General features: G+C 40.3%; 2 protein-coding genes across 2 annotated transcripts in view; one reads left to right on the forward strand and one right to left on the reverse strand.

Annotated features, from left to right (window-relative positions):
* Positions 1–15,036, forward strand: part of LOC132582285 (fatty acid 2-hydroxylase-like) — a 95,934-nt gene that overhangs the window by 59,412 nt on the left and 21,486 nt on the right. The gene's annotated exons all lie outside the window — the stretch shown is intronic.
* The window catches only part of CIAPIN1 (cytokine induced apoptosis inhibitor 1), a 68,637-nt gene that overhangs the window by 14,952 nt on the left and 38,649 nt on the right, over positions 1–15,036 (reverse strand). The gene's annotated exons all lie outside the window — the stretch shown is intronic.

Genomic DNA, 15,036 nt, shown 5'->3' on the forward strand with positions numbered 1-15,036 from the left:
GGGTCACTGATTGTAGAGGCCTCCGGGCCTCATACAGGGAGAGGCAGTCCTGAAAGTATGGTGTTACCAAGCACTCCCTTTTCATCAAGGCCAGATGGACGTCTCTGGGACCGGGTATCACCAAAAGGTGTTGGGTCACTGATTGTAGAGACCTCCAGGCCTCATACAGGGAGAGGCAGTCCTGAAGGTAGGAAGGCACCCACCTCTTACCTAGATGTGTGCTGTCTGCCATGATCCAACCCTGGCTGAATTTGCTTTGGCAGCTGTGTTAGGAGCTAGCAATGCCTTGGTTTGAAGAAGGTGAGGTCAAAGCTTTTATCTGGCTATGGCAATGTGTGATCAAAATCTTGGGCAGGAGACTGATTCCCTGATAGGATGTCTGCATACCTACCCATTGCAACAGGGGCTTGCAACAATGTTCCCTCTAAACTGTGGAATGTTGGGGGCAAAAATTCCCCTTTTTGAGCCAAAAGCTCTTGGGCCATGAGCCAAAAGTGCTTCTGTCCACTATGGAGGGGTAGACCTGGCCTTCGTAGACCAGGTCTACCCACCCTTGTATTCTATGGGGGTAGATATGGCCACTGGAGAATAAATCTGCCCATCCCTTGCCACTATATTGGTAGACCTGGCCTCTGGAGAACAGGTCTACCCATCTCTTTCCACTATATCTGTGGACCTGGCACTGGAAAACTGGCCTATCAATATAGTGGAAAGAGATGGATAGACCTGGCCTCAGACCATCACCCTGTGCTGAGTCTAAAATCTCCTGTACTAAGGGCTAGAAATTGGTGCACCAGTGCTCTGTGCTCTCTAGCACAGCTTAGTGGTTACACTGCTTGCAAAGCCAGGCACCCACCTTGGTCTATCAAGGTGATTTCATCAGGGAATGCAAAATCTAATTACTATCAAGCAGCCAGGGGAGCTGATTATCTTTTCTTGATCTTCCCTGACTGTCTCCTAGCCGACTAGCTCGCTGCAGGCATGGGGGAAGCTTCTGTCCTGTCTGCCCTTTTGTCTAGCCTACCTGGATGCAATCTCTTTTTGTCACCTTTCTGGAAAGCCTCTCTACCCTTTAACTCAACCAGAGCCAGGAAAGCGATAGATTCTCTTCCGGGACTCACCCTGAATTCCTGAACCTTATTTCTTTGAAATTATTTTGTGCTGCTCTGCTTGACCAAACAGAGCTGCCTCATCCTCTCCAGTTGCACAAAGGCTGACAACTTCACTTTTCTTTCTCTGGAACTTTGGGACATTTACTTGCCACATGGGGTCACCCCTCCACTACCTTACCTTGTTTTTCTTTGGGATCTTTGGAATTTCTGCCTAAAGTCCCTACTCTCAACTTGTGGATCATCAAAACAGGCAGTGTACGGGAAGATAAGGTGACTGCTATCCTGAGACTCGCAGCATTAGAAAAAAGAAATGGAAGATAGGGGAATATTTATCCAGTTCAAAAGATTTTATTGTATAACTATATAGGGGGTGGAAAGGAAAGAGGAGAAGGGAAAAAGGGGGGGAGGGAGTACATATGGGAATATTTCTGTCTTAGTTGTGTGTGTGTTGGGGAGGAGAGAGGTTTGTGGCTTAACTGTGGAGAACCAGTCTGTGGAGAGTCAGTTTGGTGTAGTGGTTAAATGCGTGGACTTAACCACTGCACCAAATTTAGCCAGGGTTGGATCATGGAGCCAGTTTGGTGTAGTGGTTAAGTGCTGGAAGAACCGGATTTGATTCCCCACTCCTCCACTTGCACCTGCTGGAATGGCCTTAGGTTAGCCATAGCTATCGCAGAGGTTGTCCTTGAATGGGTAGGTGCTGTGAGAGCCCTCTCAGCCCTACCCACCTCACAGGGTGTCTGTTGTGGGGGGAGAAGATAAAGGAGATTGTAAGCCATTCTGAGTCTCTGATTCAGAGAGACGAGTGGGGTATAAATCTGCAATTATTATTATTCTTAAATGCGGGAAGTTAAGGTGATTTTGGTATCTTGAGACTTGTAGCTTTAGAGAAGAAATGGAAGATATGGCAATAGCCATTTGTTTTTGTCTCTGCTCATCTGTACATGGGAGGGGAGGAGATCACCAGATATAGGAAGTGAAGTGATTCTGCTGCTAACCCTACTTCAACCAAACAAATACTCCCAGGCCAGGGTATATGAGAAGCCAGTATTTACTCTGGATCCTGAGATGTTTTTGGATATTCATACTGAGTATTCAGTATGTGAGTGATGTAGCTGTTAAACTGTTGTCTAAGACTGGGGAGACCAGAGTGCAAATCCACATTTAGTCACCAAGCACACAGCTTGGGCCAGTCACACAGTTTCAGCCTAGAAAACAGAGAGAGGGGGAGGAAATATTTCCTTACCTAAGCACATGAAATATTTATTCAAATGGTCTCGGTGAAGGAGTTCATGACCTAAATATATATCATGTAAATGTAAGTTATGTATATATATTTCAAACCACATGATTAATTGTTAATGGTATATGGTTTTTAAAAAAAACAAATAATTTTGTATTAAATAAGTAAATATAGATTACTAAGTGTGGGCCTTACCATGGTTCAGATCCGTTCCACCCCCTCCCCCCAGAAATGGAGAAGTTGATGCCCTGGTGGAACAATGGGAAGGATGGCTGTGTGTATCAGAGTGGCATGCAAATTTTGGTTGTAAAATCTCAATTTAAATCCAGCTTGGATTTCTAGTTTGTGCAGAGCAAAACTACCCTAGCCCTGGTGTCTGCATTGAATTTTTTTTGGGGGGAGTCAATCAAGAAATTCCCAATCAAATGAGGGGTGCACATGAGAACAGTAAGAGGCGATGTTCATGTCCAGCAGGGGTTCTACTACAGAAGTGTCTGGAATTGGATGCAGCCGAAGTCTCCACTGTCTCCTCCTCACCTTTTAAGTAAAAGGTGGAGAAAGATGGCAAACAATCCCCTGATGTGCCGTGCATCTTTCTTGCCTTAGATTTTGATGTGCCAGTCATTTTAATCAGAATTTATCTGATTAAACCCACTTTGATTCTGCTGTTTTCCATCACGCTGGGCATAGCATGGTTGAAATATTTTATTGAACGTTTTATCATAATTTAATGCAAGAAGCATTGGATGCAAGGTAGAGAAAGGCAGGGCTCATGTATATAAATTAGATGCAATTTATGTGTTTTAAAAGTTTTTATTAGTTTTAAAAAATTAGGAAGAGGGGATAACAAGGGATAAGAAATAAAGATTACAAATCAGTCTTAATCTGCATAGAGAGTACTTTCAAAAAATACAAGTCTACATCTGCTGTACTTTCTTAAAATACATAGATTGTCACACATTGTTATCTCTAAACTTTGCATCATCAACATTTTGATATTTTGTATTATAAATCATTTTGTTAAAATATCTATTGAATTTGACATTTCCAATAAAAGCAATCTTGTAATACAGAATACAGGGAAAAGGAGATATAAATTCACACCAGAGAAGAAGATGATGATATTGGATTTATATCCCGCCCTCCACTCAGAAGAGTCTCAGAACGGCTCACAATCTCCTTTACCTTCCTCCCCCACAACAGACACCCTGTGAAGTGGGTGGGGCTGGAGAGGGCTCTCACAGCAGCTGCCCTTTCAAGGACAACCTCTGCCAGAGCTATGGCTGACCCAAGGCCATGCTAGCAGGTGCAAGAGGAGGAGTGGGGAATCAAACCCAGTTTTTCCAGATAAGAGTCCACACACTTAACCACTACACCAAACTGGCTGTCCAGAGAATCTTAAGAGTCTTGAGTATCTAGCCAGGCATAGAATTTCAACCAATATTTTCTTGCTTCTTCCTTAGATTTCCCAGCCAACAGCTGGGATAAAAAGTCCAACTCTGCTGTTTCCAGAATTTTTCCCACCAAGTCCATTCTCCTGGGAATTTCCTGAGATTTCCATCTCTGTGCCAAAAGAATCTTGGCTGCTGTGTTGAAATGCGCCAACAAATGTCTCGTCCCCTTGGAATAGTATTCAGGAAATATGTTCAATAAGAATAGTTCTGGTTTGAATTGAATCTGTGTCTTCATAATCTTCTGTAATAATTCATGAACCATTTTCCAATAGTCCTTCACCATCTCACATGTCCACCACATATGATAAAAAGAACACACTTATTTAGCACATTTCCAACATTTGTTAGACATATTAGTATACGTCTTACACAACTTTTGTGGAGTCATGTACCATCTGTAAATCTTACACAAGTTTTCTTTAAAAGTTACTGACCTGGTTAATTTAATATTGAATTTTCACAATCTCTCCCATTCTTCTAATGTAATATTATGACCCAAATTTTTCACCCATTGGACCATACAATCTTTTACAACTTCATCTTGCATCTTCATCTGTAGTAGGTATGCATATAGTTTAGAGATTAGCTTTTCTTGAGAGCCTAGAAAAATTTTATCAAATGGGTATTGTTCTGTGTTAAAGCTTAGCATCTTGTCTTTGACGTACCTAGATTCGACTTGCATTCTCAACCACCAATTCATTTTAATGTCCATGCTTTCCAACTCCTCCCTGGTTTTCAGTTGATTGTCTTTTCCCAACAGGTCATCATATCTATAACTCTGGTTTGGTTTTAAAAGATTTGGATGAGTAAACGCTTCCATTGGAGATACCCATCTTGGAATTTTTTGATAAATTCTCATTTTTAACCATGACCATGTATGATACAAAGATTTCCAAAACCAATGGTTCATAAAATAGGAATGTCCTTCAAGTCTTTGATACCATAGATATGCATGCCAGCCCAGAGTGAGATCATGTCCCTCTAACAACAATTGGCTATCATTCATAGTATCCAATCTCTTACCCACAAGAGCACAGAAGCTTTGTAATACAATTGCCAATCTGGAAAGCCCATACCTGCTCTCAATTTAGAGTCTTGCAATATCTTTAGTTTAATTCTTGGTTTTTTGCCTTGCCAAATATATTTAGAAACCACCTTATTCAATTCTTGAAAAAACCCACTATTTAAAAATACTGGGATAGTTTGAAATAAAAATAACAACCTTGGGAGGATATTCATCTTTATTGAGACTATTCTTCCCATTAAGGATAAATTCAAATCATGCCATTTTTCCAGGTCTTTTTTAATTTCTAAGTAATTTATCTTAATTGTCCATTTTTAAACTGCCGCACTTATTTAAAATAAGTATATCTAAATATTTGATTCTTTTCTCATACAAAACCCCTGATTTTTGTTGAAGACATTGAATTTGTTCCATCGTCATATTTCTTGTCAAAAATTTTGTTTTGTAGTAATTGATCTTCAGTCCTGCCCAGTAACCAAATTGAGTGATCTTGTTTATAAGACAATCTATTGAGTCTATTGGTTGCTCTAATATAAAAACTAGATCATCTGCAAAAGCTCTCGATTTGTATTGTTCACCTTTTACCACTGCTCCCTTAATACTTGTGTCTTCTCTTATCTGGTTATTCAATATCTCTAAACATAAAATAAAAAGGAGTGGTGACAGTGGGCAACCTTGTCTTGTACCCTTTTGAATATTAATTGCTTCTGTTAGTTCACCATTCACCATCACCCTTGCTCTTTGGAAAGAGTATATTGATTCTACTGCTCTCCAGAAATTTCCACCACATTCCATACCTTTCAGTTGTTGTAACATAAATTGCCAACGAACATTATCAAAGGCCTTCTCAGCATCCAAACAAATTAGTGCCAGTTATTTCTCTGTGTGAATCTCATACTATTCCAAGATATTACAAACTGTTCTAACATTATCTTTCAGGTATCTTCTAGGAAGGAATCCAGCTTGGTATTGATGTATTGTAGACTGTAGAACTTGCTTCAAACATTGTGCCAATATTGCAGCAAAGATTTTATAATCCACATTTAAAAGAGAGATTGGATGGTAGTTTTTTATTTCTTTCAAATCCGCACCTTCTTTTGGGATTTAAGGATATTGTAGCTTCTTGCCATGAAGCTGGTATTTGGCCTTCGTCGTGAATCTTTTCAAGTAAATGTTTAAATGGTAACAGTAAAGACTCCTCATAAGCTTTATAGAATTCCGCAGACAGTCCATCTGGACTTGGGGCTTTACCATTCTTTTGAGATGCCATTACATCTCCAAGTTCCCTTATTGTTATTGGTTCATTTAAATTTTTTTGTTGTTGTTCTGTAAATTTGTTAAGATTATTTTGGTTAATATAATCTTCTAAATCTGTTTTGTGAACTTGATAACTTTTTATAGAATTGTTCCACGATTTGACATATCTCTTGTTTTTGAACTTTCTCTTTATTATTCTCATCTTTCAAGACCAGTATTAGTCTTTTGGCGTGTTCTTTTCTCATTCTATAGGCCAACCACCTTCCAGGCTTATTGGCATGCTCAAAAAAGTTTTGTCTGGAGAGCCAGTTTGGTGTAGGGTTGCCAATCCCCAGGTGGGGGCAGGGGATCCCCCGGTTTGGAGGCCCTTCCCCCGCTTCAGGGTCATCTGAAAGCGGGGGGGGAGGGGAGGGAAATGTCTGCTGGGCACTCTATTATTCCCTAGGGAGATTTATTCCCATAGAAAATCATGGAGAATTGATCTGCGGGTATCTGGGGCTCTGGGGGGGCTGTTTTTTGAGGTAGAGGCACCAAATTTTCAGTATAGCATTTAGTGCCTCTCCCCAAAATACCCCCCAAGTTTCAAAAAAGATTAGATCAGGGGGTCCAATTCTATGAGCCCCAAAAGAAGATGTCCCTATCCTTCATTATTTCCTATGGAAGGAAGGCATTGAAAAGGTGTGCCGTCCCTTTAAATGTGATGGCCAGAACTCCCTTTGGAGTTCAATTATGATTGTCACAGCCTTGATCTTGGCTCCACCCCTAATATCTCCTGGCTCCACCCCCAAAGTCTCCTGGCTCCATCCCCAAAGTCCCCAGATATTTCTTGAATTGGACTTGGCAACCCTAGTTTGGTGTAGTGGTTAAGTGTGTGGACTCTTACCTGGGAGAACCGGGTTTGATTCCCCACTCCTCCACTTGCACCTGCTAGCATGGCCTTGGGTCAGCCATCGCTCTGGCAGAGGTTGTCCCTGAAAGGGCAGCTGCTGTGAGAGTCCTCTCCAGCCCCACCCACCTCACAGGGTGTCTGTTGTGGGGGAGGAAGGTAAAGGAGATTGTGAGCCGCTCTGAGACTCTTCGGAGTGGAGGGCGGGATATAAATCCAATATCTTCTTCATCTTCTTCTTTTTCTTGTCTCCGTCTTCTCTATGAGTAATAAGTTCAATTGGTGTTGCGTTTCTTTAACCTTATTTTGGAACTCCTGTCTTGTCAGTTGTGCTTTTAAGTTCTTTTCAGCTTCTCCAGCTTGCAGCATTAGTTTTTTAAAATTTTCAGTTCTTTCTTGGCACTATATCTAATTGTGAGGCCCCTGAAGTATGCTTTAGCAGTATCGCAAACTACTGGCATCTTTACATTTTGTGTGATGTTCTGTTTGAAAAAGGATTCCATTTCAACCTTAGATTCCCTAAGAAAATCTTTATCTTTCAGAACTGAGGTGTTTAACCTCCATGATCTTCTCATTCTTGTACCTTTGAATTCTACCGTTACAGGACTATGATCTGGTATGACTTGTTTGAATTTCTGTCTCAACTAAATCTTTGACCAAATTTGTAGAGAGCCAACACATATCAATTCTTTTTTTTCCCTTTTATATTTTTTATTAGCAAAACCACATTATATTACATCAACATAGCATTTTAAGTTCATACCAGTCTTCATACATAATCAATTTGTCTACTTTAAATCCTACTTAACTGAACCCCATAATTAATTTATCTTACTTAACAAAAAAAAAAGAGCGTGGAGATGCCTTTCAACATCCATTCTTACATCATTCTGTTATATACTCCTTTCTTATCATTAACTCGCTTCCCCCATTTATTTCAGAAACTTTCCCTTTCCTTCATTACTTCCCTTTTTGTTTCTTACTAACCCATCTATATAATTTCTCCCATTTACTACTCGCCGCTATCTTGGTCTCCCCTTTCAAAAGGGCTGAAAGTATATCCGCTTCAGCAGCCTGAAGGACTATCAACCAATTCTTCTAAATTCTCCAAAATTTGGCAAGTAAAATTCTAGCAGCCATGAGGCAGTAGACTGTCAAATGTAGATCTTCTTTAGGTACCTCATTTGTAATCAAAGATAATAACATAACCTCAGGTTTAAATTGAAAATCAAAACATAACACTTCCTTCAAAAATTCATATGCTCTCACCCCAAACTTCTTTACAACATTACACAACCACCATGAATGATAAAACGTACCGATATACTTGGTATTCAAGAAAGTAAATAATAAACCTTCTGGTATAAGCCATTTGTACATTATTTCTTTCTCCTGTAGCAGCATTGCTAGTTTTATATACTCTTTTCTTTTACTTCTTATCATCCAAGGAGTTTCTCTCATAATTTTAGTTTGTACCCCTTTAATTATAAGGGGTTGTTCTCTCGTTTCCCTCCATACTTTCTCTTTTATCCCTTTACGTAGAAATTTAAGATGAATTTCCCTGGGAAGATCATTCTTTTTTGCATATAGAGAATTCACCCTATATATATAATCAAATTCCTTTTCTACCTCCAATTTTTCCATCTCCAATATAGACATCAAAGCTTCCCCCAGTAAATTTATCAAATCCTAATTTTTTTCTTCCGGGACATTCAAAAATCTTAAAATATAATCTGCATTCCCCATCTCTATTTTAGCCATTTTTTCTGTTGGCTCTAATAGTTTTGCTTCTATTATACCCACATGCTGATCAGTTTTTGTTAATTTCTCTTCTATTGATTTCATTGTTCTAACCAACTCCATTATGTCCCTTTTTGTGTCTCTTGAGCGACAGTCAAGACCCTCTAATTTGTCAGCCAACCCATTCATCTGCTCACTTAATGTTTTCTGCACTTGATTTAATGCTTCCATAAATGTCATCTGAAATTCTTTAAGTGTCTCTTGCAATGATGTTGCCCCAACTGATTTAGGTTGTCCTGGAGAGAATTTGGTTTTAGTTTGTTGTGATATCTTACCTTATGAATTTTTGGGGTATTAATTAGTGCCAAAAATAAAAGCTAATTCTGATTATTAATTATCTTCTGCACACTATTTGTCTAACACATAACACATAGGAAAAATATACCCTCTAACCAAACTGCTATTTATGTTTGCTGCCAATCCTTCCACCCACTCATTAACCTTAAAAGAAATATATATATATAAACATCAGGTATCCATATTCCCTTGTGACAGTTTCCCTATTATAAACTATAATAAATGAATAAATAATCTTTAAACACTTCTTCAGTATCTTCAATGAGTCCACACCCAACTTTCAGTCTATGTCGCCTCTTGTACTCTCCACTCCACTCCACTCCTTCAACTCCTACAACTCTGTCTGTTCCCTACTCCAGTTCTCCAGATCTTCAACCCTTTATGCCTCACAATCCACACACTCCACCCGATCTCTCCACTCTATCTTCCTCTCCGTCTTCACCTCGCCGCCTTCCACTCATCCAAATCCCGTTCTTCCGTCTTCAGTTTTCACGTTACTAACACCCTCTACTCCAATAACTCACTCCTCAGTCCTCACTCCAGATCTTCACCTCCGTCCCAATCACCTTTCAATAACAACAAAGCACATCGGGCGACTCCCAGGTAGTAAAACGAAAAAGAAGAGCGGCCTGGTAGAGAAAACAAAAAAATAAAACAGCAAACGTGGAGGCTCAGTTCCAGCCTGATCAGCCACACCCAAAACCGCATCCAAGACCCTTCAGCTTCAATTTTTTTCCCCCACTTCTTCCTTCTTTCCTTAGTAGAGAGTCATAGTTGACTGGGGGTCTTGGTATATACAAAAAAGAAATACAAAAATAAACCCTCACCGCCTGCCACCATCCACCTCTGTGTTCCGGAGGTCGGGGCTATTTCATCCAGAGACGCTCAAAGTCTCCAAGGCAAAGGTAAGAAGGGAAGTAAAGCCGGGAGTCGAGACTTCCAGCTCACTTCCCTCGCCCCTTCTGCTAATTCTGCTCCCCAACTGGAGACTTGTATGGACCTGAGGGTCCCCCGAAAGTCATTGTCCAGCCCGTCTCAAGAGAGCCTTCTGAGACGCAGCTGCTTCGCCCCGCCAAGAAACCGGAAGCTCCAACACATATCAATTCTTGACCACGTTTGATGACTAGGAGAATAATAGGTAAAGTCTTTCCAATTTGGGTATCTTGTTCTCCATGCATCAACCAGATCCAATTCCTCTGCTAGCTTCCAAAAGCTTATTGGCAGTTGAAGACTTTTACTTTTAATCTGTTGATGTGTTTTTTGTCCAGTTGTCTGTCAGAAACTGTATTAAAATCTCCTATTATACAGTATTCCACATATTCCAAATTTGATAATTTAAGATGTAGATCTTGAAAGAATTTTTCTTGATGATCATTTGGGGCATAAATATTTGCCAATAGGATTTTTTAATTGTCCACTGAAATTTCCACTAATACGGTTCTTCCGTAGTCAGAGGTGTGCTGTAAATGTGGGTTAAATTTATCCTTAATATATATTGCCACTCCCCTTTTCTTTTTATTCATGTCTTTTGTGGTAAATAAATTACTAAGTTTCTTATTTTTCAAAAGGTGTTGGTCTTTGGTTAAAATATGGGTTCCTTGTAAACAAATTATATCCATTTCCAATTTTGTCAAATATCTGAAGGTCTTCCTCCTTTTAACAGGAGAATTGAGTCCACTCACATTAATAGAAATTATTGATGCCATTATGGATTTTTCTTATCACTATCTTTTTTATCTTTTTTAGTCTGCTGTCTTGTCGGGTATTTCCGTGGTTCATTTGGATTCTCTTCACCAGAGCTTTCTTCTTCCTCTTCATCGTCCTTCTTTTCCTTCCCCTCTTTTTCCTTCACTCTATCCAGAAAATTCTGGGCTTTGAAAATGGAGTTTATCATGTACCTATTCTCTAAGTAAAAAGAAGGCCTTCTGGCTTTAACCATGTATAGGGTATTTCTCTTTCTCTCAGGAAGCTTGTTAAGGCTTGGTATTCTCTCCTCTTTTGTCTCACTGGCCATGGTACCTCTCTCAAAATTTTCACCATATTTCCAGCTATCATCATAGGTTTGTCTCTTGCTTGCTTCAAAATATCCTCTCTGGTCCTCTTTTTTGTAAGCTTCAAGTGAACTTCACTGGGCAGTTTATTCTGTCTCGTAAAGCTTGATGGCACTCATCTGACTTGATCAAACTCTTCTTCCATCCTTTGAGGAGTCACCTGTAGAATTTCAGCCAAGGCTTCACTTAATATTTTCTGTAAATCTTCAGTTTTTTCTTCTGGTATATTTTGGAAACTCAGCATATAGGCAGCTCTATCTATTTCCAGTTGCAGAGTCTGGAATCATGTATGTTCTGTTCTTTTCCCAATTGTTCCACCTTTTGTATATTATCTGTCACCTGGGCATCTAATGCCTTTAAGGCTTTATTGGTCTCTGCTGTCTGGTTGCTTTTCTCCAGAAGTTCTAGTTTGATCTCTGCCATCTGCTCTCCTATATTATCTGCTTTACTAGTCAGCTGTGCTATGGCAGTTAGTAGAGTATTTTGCATCTCTTTCATATCTCCCTGCATGGTCATAAATTTCCCTGGCCCAGATGAGGAGCTGGGTGAAGGTATTGGTGGTTTACCTTCTCGGTTTTCTTTTTTTATTATTGTTTCTTTAAAGCCAATCGCAGCTTTATTTTCCATCCTTATTAAAGTAATTGCACTTACAACCACGAACTCAATATTCCTGTTTATATATAGGCAGTCCCTGTATTATGGAATGATTTTAAAAGAAAAACAGCCCTCTAGCTTCTGTCAACAATTTGGCAAACCCAAATCAATGATGAGACTAGTAGTAAACAAAATCTTTTTCGTACAACATCCTTAGTACCACTTAGCCAAAACAGTTCAACTTACGAAAACAGAAATAATTCACTTTAACAGGTCTTCTACCAATGATAGTTCAATTAAATCCAAGTCACAACAGGATCATCCAACTGCTTCAAGGTGTACATTTGTAATCCAGAGCTGAATACCCTATTTATAATCCACAGGTGAGATCAAAAATTAAAAATTAAACAAACAACCCAAGAGAAAAAGAAAAACACAAATAGGACCAGACACTCCCAAAAAAATAGTAACAGAAATAAGAAAGACTCCAAATATGGTATATAAAAAAGAGGAAAAATGGAAAAATGAATCAAAAGCCAAAAATATTCAAACCATATACAAACAAAAACAAAATTAAAGGGTTATATCCATAACATCCACCATCAGAGAATTATAATCCACTTGAGAATTTGCACAGGCATTCTTCCTTCAACCAACAATCAGGTTATGTTTTATAATCCAGTATACAATGCCCACCATGATTTAAGAGTCTAGTTGGAGCTCACGTGAATTTGTTCAAAGCACTTCAGCATAAGCTTCAAATTACTTCTTAAACCAGCTGTCCTTCTCATCTATATATGCTTGTAAACAACTTTTCCAAAGTCAAATCTTTCTCCAAAAAGAAGTTTAAAACAGATCAGTTAAATTCAGCCATCAAGTCTCTTCTACGTTTAGAAATTAGTGTGATTCATATTTCTCATGCAGGGATTATAAACATCACTGGGTTAGGCAGAAACTTTTAGAAGCCTTGAAAGAGAAGGAGAGAGAGTTTCCCCACCCCCTCTGTCTCTGTCTGAATTCTGCTTCAGCCCCAGTTCTCCGCTTTTCCTGCTTAACAAAGACAATGCCTCAGAATTCAGTAGTAAGACAAAAGAAAACTTACAGTCTTAATAGTAGTGATGCAGCTTGTCCCGCTAATGCAGATTCGCTTAAATCAAAAGAGGAAAAGGAAAAGTCCAGCAGTTGACCCTTGAGCCATTTAAAATTGGTGATCAAGACAGCGAGGCTTGGAGCGAGCTGGGATCGGGGGGGGGGGCAGCCACCACTGCTGTCACCCCCGTTCAACCGCTCGAGCTACTTGCCTTCCAGGACCCTTCCTGGGTCCCAGAGTCGAGTCTCCCCTCGGGGGGGGGGGACCCCTCCGCTCTCAGATTTAGAAGCGGCTCTGGACGCGGCAGTCCGAACCACACCTAACAGTGCGTTGCCGAAACCAGAAGCCCAGTTAAATGCAATTTATGAAACAAGTACCCTGTGTCCCTCCTGTTCTCTCTCTCTCTCTCTCACACACATGCGTGCACACACACACACACAGAATCCATGTTGACAGTCTTGTCTCTCCGTTCTGGCTTCCATCTGCTTTCCTTGCTCACCTTATTTGGTTGCTGATAACCTTGGATGCATCTCTGCCAGCATCAAAGCATCTATCGCTCTCTGACTCGGACCCTGACTTCTTGCCTTGAAAACACTCGTGGTGCTTTTCTGTCAAACTGGCATGGAGCCTATGAAAACCTGGCATGGTTTTCCTACTCCACCAGCCCTGCTCCCAGTTGGGTTGTGCTTGTGCTTTTAGCCTGTTTGGCACCTGAGGAGAAAATACCTCCCCTTCCCCCCTGGAAAAGAGCACTGTGTACTTATATTTTAAGGGGGGGGGGATTCCCCTATGGAGATTATGCTCTATTTCCCTGAGTGGATGTATTACATTTCTTCCAGTGCAGCATATTAGAAGAGTATTGCTGGATCACGCCTGGTGGTCCATACAATCCGGCATCCTGCTTCATGCATTGGCCAACTGGATGTTCTCCAAAGTTCTACAAGCTGTGCCACAAGGGCCAGAGTTCCTCTCTTGTTGCCTCCCTCAACTCCCTAAATGACTGGTATTCAAAGTCACACTGCCTCTGAATATAAAGGCTCCATCTAGTCTTCATGACTAATAGATATAGGGTAGCCGTGTTAGTTTGTTGTAGCAAAGTAAAATAAAGGACCAGCGGCACCTTGAAGACTAACGCACTGATTTTAAGTGAACTCCTGAGTGGGAGTTCACTCCTTTGGGTATGTGGAGAGAAAATCATTTTGGGACTTCTTAGAAGGGGTGGGGCAGGAGAGGCAGAGAGAGGTATAGTGTGGATAGTCATTGGTGGCCAAATTTGCTTAACACAAGAGCCACAGAGAATAAGCCTCAGATGTTTGAGAGTCTCAAGACATGAACATCAGATGTTTGAGGAAGGAAGGAAGGAAGGAAGGAAGGAAGGAAGGAAGGAAGGAAGGAAGGAAGGAAGGAAGGAAGGAAGGAAGGAAGGAAGGAAGGAAGGAAGGAAGGAAGGAAGGAAGGAAAGCAAATATATGGGAGGAAGGAGAGATGGAAAGAAAGCAACTTTAACTTTAAATGCATTCTCCAAGTTGCCATCTGGCTTGACTTGAAAAAGTGAGTTAAAAAGAGAGAAATGCCTTCTCCAAGCTGGCCAACAGGATGGTGAGGGCTTCAAGAGCCAGTCCTGCTATAGTAGTATGATCTGTAAACTAATTCTGTGCTGTATGGCAAAGAACTTTTGCTTTTCCACTTTCTTGGGTGACCGCAAATTGCAGTTAATGAATCTAATATTTATTTCTCAAGCTAATTTTTAATTGTTTCCTGAGATGACTGAAGATACTATCTCTTGTATAAATTGTGCAGATGGCACAATTTGTGCAAATAGTCTGTGGATTTTGTATAATTTATTCTGAGCTACCATGTTATGGGACGGTGTACTTTTGAATATCAGTGTGTGAGGTTGGGGGATGGAAACAGAGGAGGTTTTTTTGCTTCTATGCCCCTGCATGTAGGCTTCTGGCAAGAAGGGAAGAGTATGAAGCTTTCTGTGTCTCTGAAGGTTATTCAACCCTATGTTCCCAAAGAAGTAACTTGGGTTATGGCTCACACTGTACAGCTAGAGTAGTGATACTGAAGGGGGATCCCTAAATAATTAATGAATACCCCTATAATAATGAATAAAAGCATGATTTTTCCTTCAAAAAGAGGGTGTCTGATGCAATGTTTGTTAGAAGCAGACAGCCTTCAGTGGGTGTGGATACACAGATGTGTATTGGATAACACAAAGAGGC

The sequence above is a fragment of the Heteronotia binoei genome, chromosome 14, assembly GCF_032191835.1.
Source record: "Heteronotia binoei isolate CCM8104 ecotype False Entrance Well chromosome 14, APGP_CSIRO_Hbin_v1, whole genome shotgun sequence".
Lineage (NCBI taxonomy): Eukaryota > Metazoa > Chordata > Lepidosauria > Squamata > Gekkonidae > Heteronotia > Heteronotia binoei.